Source organism: Eptatretus burgeri, chromosome 7 (assembly GCF_056783735.1).
Source record: "Eptatretus burgeri isolate ZD-2024b chromosome 7, Ebu_testis_v1, whole genome shotgun sequence".
Taxonomy (NCBI): domain Eukaryota; kingdom Metazoa; phylum Chordata; class Myxini; order Myxiniformes; family Myxinidae; genus Eptatretus; species Eptatretus burgeri.
This window is the reverse complement of record NC_140967.1, coordinates 87,701,488-87,706,242: the sequence shown is the minus strand read 5'-3', so window position 1 is coordinate 87,706,242 and position 4,755 is coordinate 87,701,488. Positions and strand designations below refer to the sequence as shown.

The window sequence follows — 4,755 nt, the reverse complement described above, 5'->3', positions numbered from 1 at the left end:
ATCATTAAAATCAGATGAGCGGTTTTCCATTTATTACGAAAAACATTTTTTTCAAAATGGCGGCCCCAGTCGGCCATCTTGGATCCGGCCACGCCCAAAATCAATGGGGTTCTTCCTTTTCAGGTGGTACATGTGTGAACCAAATTTCAAATCGATATGGCAAACAGTTTATGAGTTATCACACTCACAGCTATAAATGTTGACGCCCGGACGGACGGACAGCCTGACGACCGGGTGATAACAATATCCCCCTTCCGCCACGCGGCGGGGAATAACAAAAACACAATTCAAACTAATATGAAACATGTAATTGATATAAACATCCTCAGAACAGAATTAAGTATTTCGGTGAAAAAAGGAATGATGGAATTTTTGTACTTTTGAGTGTTTCACCGAGGGAGGTCGAGATGTTGAGCATTTCTGAGTTGAATATGATATGCAGGGTGGAAGGAAGAATGCAACAATCAACGATCTTCCACGATGACAGAAACTATATTCAGTTCAGGTAACTAATTCAGGTGAGTTGAGACTGAATCTGGAAGCAGTTCAGACAACCTGTGAAGGTGAGGGGGTGGGCCTCGAGGTTGTGTTTTTTTTCGAGACCATACAGTCCACAATCATGTCGGTCTTCCACCGTGCTGATCGACATCTTCCGGTCCTTTGTTTTTCAGCTGGTGTTTAGGGATCTTCACTGTTTCAATGGAACCCAGTTGCGCTGTTTAAGGAAAGACATGTCAGACATGGGTTGACACGGATAGTCGAATATACTGAATAGTTTGCAGATGTCTGTGGCAGGAAGGTTATTGTGGTTAGAAAAGGGAGAGTGAGGCATTTACCTTGCGGTGAAACACAAATCGTTGCAATATCAACAGAATGCGAGCTGACAACTTTCCTTCGTTCAGAATTAACTCCAAATGGTGGAAATATTCATCCATCTGTTGAGGAACAAAATAATTGGCAAGTCATCGACACGAAAAGCTATGTGATGGATCTTCATGAAAATCCCAAGTGGAATTGAACATGTCTGTCATAGATCAGAATATAATATCTACCACGTTATCCGTCAAGTCAGAAGTAAGTTCCTTTCCCACGGTATTCAACATGCAACAGATGTATTTCACAGATTGGTTTCTTCCATCTCTGAGCAACTCGGCCAGAATATGCACGATGGTGTTGGTGTTGACGGCACCGAGTTTATAGAGCTCCCCAATGAATCGGATGATTCCCAAGGAGCATTTTCTTGATATCAAGAGGGTGCACAGTTCATCCTCGTTTACCTGGACAAAAAGAAATGTTGAAAGACGACGTCAGTGTGTGATCAAAATTCCCATTTTTTGGACAATTTTTCAATTATCACCCATTTTCCCAAGTTAACCAATCTGGAGGCTTCAATGCTCTTGATGTCGCATATGCAGCTGATTCCAGCAAGACTCTTGCAATACTCCTCCTCGCAATGTTTGAGCAAAATTTGCTGAAAGGTCTCAAATGTTCTGGCTGTGTCCCCCATTGGTACTTCAATCTGTGAAAGACAAAGCAGGGTGGTGACATGGTGGGTAGAAGGGTCTGAGAATGTGAAAAAGAGCTAAAGTGTTCAATAAGCCGAGGATGTTCCAACATGTGACCTCCATCAGTGTTTAAAGCTCCTCACCTTGGTGAGGTGTTGGCATAAACTTGCATTGACCGCTGAATGTTTGGGCATGGCGATAGCTTGACAAACGATCATCTGAATCATTCTCTCAAAATGTGTGGACGTGATGTTTTGAGCCATGATCATTGCAAGAAGATGGTGATAGTTATCTGGGGTCATTTTGTTTAGCAAAGTGCTAAAGAGTTTGAGAAGATCCTGAGCGAGAGAAACAACAGAAGTCAAGGTCTGAGTGACAAAGTTAGGTTTTGAAAGTTTTGAGGTTTACAAAGCTTGAGACTTTTAGTTGTGAAAACCGAGTTGGTTGTTTATCAAAGTTGTGATTTCATTCAGAACTTCGTGCATTGCTCGAGAAAAGGATTTTTAATTTACCCAAATGTGAAACCACCCACACATGTTGATTATCAACAATGAGTGATATTTACCGGTCGAGGATGGAAACCTTCTTGATTTGGGGTGTCCACACAGTGCCGGGAGGCTCCTGGAGAGTTGTTGTGGTGTTGACTCTCCTCCATTTTCAAATTATGTTCCTGGACATTTTCATGATCGAGCTGCTTCTGCTGTTCCTCAACAAGTATCAGCTTGCTCTTCAGCTGCTGGACCTCCTCGTTCAGGTCTTTGTTTCCACGTGCAAGTTTTTCACATTGTTTGTGAGTTTCCTCTTGTTTCTCGTGAAACTGCTGCTCCTTCATTTTGTGGTCCTCATTTTGCTGTTGATGCTGATGTGCCACTTCATATACTTGCAGCAGATTCACATTTAGGTTTTGGAGAATTTCTTTCAATTCTTGATTTTCTTTTGCAATAATCGCAAAATTTTCAGAGTTTACGTGCTTGTGCTGGGCAAGAAGCTCATGTAGTATCATTTGCTCGGCCTGGTTCTGCTGTTGCTCCATCTCTTGGTGCTCCAGGTGGCTGATCAGCTTGATGTTCATGTCTCGCAGCTGTTCTATCATCATCCTGTAACTTCTACAAAAGAGAATATTTCCTGAATGAGACTCGACTGGGAAGAATAGTAACTTCAGAAAGAACAAAACGACAACGAGAAAGCATCCCATAACACAAAGCCCGTCCGCATCCACTTTGTACCGCACTCAAAATAAACAATCAAAACAATGGATAGAAAATATAAACTGTGTGTGTATTTATATTTATACATTTTATTAAACAGTGTTCTTCATGTTTTCAGAAGAAAGGTTTGTTGAAGATTTGATGACAAAATATCAATTGGTAAATGACCTGCACAGGCGCGCACACACGCGCACACACACACACACACACACACACACACACACACACACACACACACACACACACACACACACACACACACACACACACACACACACACACACACAACCCCATGACCTGCTGCATGAGGGACGGGCTCAGAAACTGGGACAAAGGAAGGAAACGAAGAAAGACCAGAACCTTGATGAGGTGGAGGACAAGCTGAGTGAGAGATTCCAAAACTAAACATGTGACACATCGCTCTTTACCGTGAAATGAGGCACTTTTTATATCTCTTCTTTAGGAACCAGCCACGAGACCATGCGGTGATGACCGCAATGATTACGATCAACACAAGGCCGAACCAGGTAAGCCCAATCCATTGCATCTGCCTGGCTTGTTCATTGATATTCCCCAGGTGAAGGTACTTGGATTGGATAATCTGCGTACAGTACGTGGACATGGACAGCAGTGTCAGGATAGAAATTAAATGTGATGAAAGTGGGTTTTATTCACCAAACACTACAAGTTATATTTTATAATCAATTGACATTTTCAACACCCTAAAAATCAACTCTTTCTTTCTTTCCTACTCCATCTTTCAACAGTTTGTCATTTCTGCCTTTGATATAAAACTCGTCCATTTTTTTTACTCAACACGATCGAGGCTCATGGAACTGCAAGGTGATTGAGAGTACAAGCTGTCATTTGGGAAGCACAGCAACTCCTGGATCCATCAAGGAAGGAATGACAAACACGAACGGAGGAGAGAAGAGTGAGAGGAGGGAAAGGGAACACTGCAATCTGCAAGTAAGGGGGTCAGGCTTGGAGCGTTAATGGGGGGTAATAAAGATGGTCGGTCAAAATGGGGAGGTTGACATGAGATAAGGGTTCACTGTCTGCTGAAGAACCTGCAGGGAAGAGTGGGAAATCACAACCTCTGGAATGCAGTGGTGCAGACGGGATGAGTGAGGAGCAAGATGGAGGTTTGCAGTCAGCCTGGATTTTGGGAAGTTTAACCAATCGGTGGTGTAGGTTCAGTTATGGTGAGATAATTTAAATTATAATTTTAAAATCTGACACCTTTAGATACTTGGATATCCCTGGTGATGAATACCTGGTGTTACAATAACTCTGATTTGTAAAACTCACTCGGTTATAATTTTCTGATTAATGTTTGCAATTGTGAATCCTGGAGTCACCTCATTGAACCAGGACACCGAGTTCAGCAATAACCAAGTCCTTACATCATTGATTTTCGGGGGTGATTCCATCCATCCAGTGGGACCATACTCTGTGCAGAGCGTTGGTGCTGCTGAAGCAGAGTCCTTGGCTTTTGAACACAATGCTGGACGGGTCACCACTCCGACACAGTACACCAGCATGGAGGCACTCATTTTGCCGACCTCCGAAGGATGACAGGCAGAGTCAACCCCACCTGGTATTAGTTATACATCCGAGGAGGGTTTGAACTGAGGATCGTGGGATCCCAAGCCCACCACTCCAACCATTAAGTTTACTCCAGGTATGGGGTTGATTGTGGCCCCACATGATGTCAGGAGATGTTAATTTGAATTTTACATTTACACAATTTTTATATATCAAAGACCTCATCAGTTTACACAGAAAAAAGTCTGATTTTGGGATGCTCTCGTACCCTCACAGCTGCACTGTCTGTGGAGATTTGAAAATGTAAATTCACCAAATCCTCACCAGAAACACAGTGATAAAAAAAGGAATCTCAAGCCAAATAACCTCCAAGTTTCCCCCTCAGGGGGCTTTCACAATGACATTTTAGTGAGGCCACAGACTTACTGATCACTGTTCACAAACCGAATCAATCTACATGAACGTCACATTGGTAAAAGGTGAGCAGTCACAAA

At 42.8% G+C, this 4,755-nt stretch overlaps 1 long non-coding RNA gene across 1 annotated transcript; it reads right to left on the bottom strand.

Moving 5' to 3' along the window:
* Positions 1-455: 455 nt before the first annotated feature.
* LOC147023704 (uncharacterized) lies at positions 456-1,256 on the bottom strand. The gene is made up of 3 exons (XR_015059753.1): positions 1,053-1,256; positions 837-935; positions 456-715 (listed from the first exon to the last, which is right to left on the bottom strand). It is a non-coding gene; the product is annotated as an uncharacterized LOC147023704 (long non-coding RNA).
* Between the last annotated feature and the right edge of the window lie 3,499 nt (positions 1,257-4,755).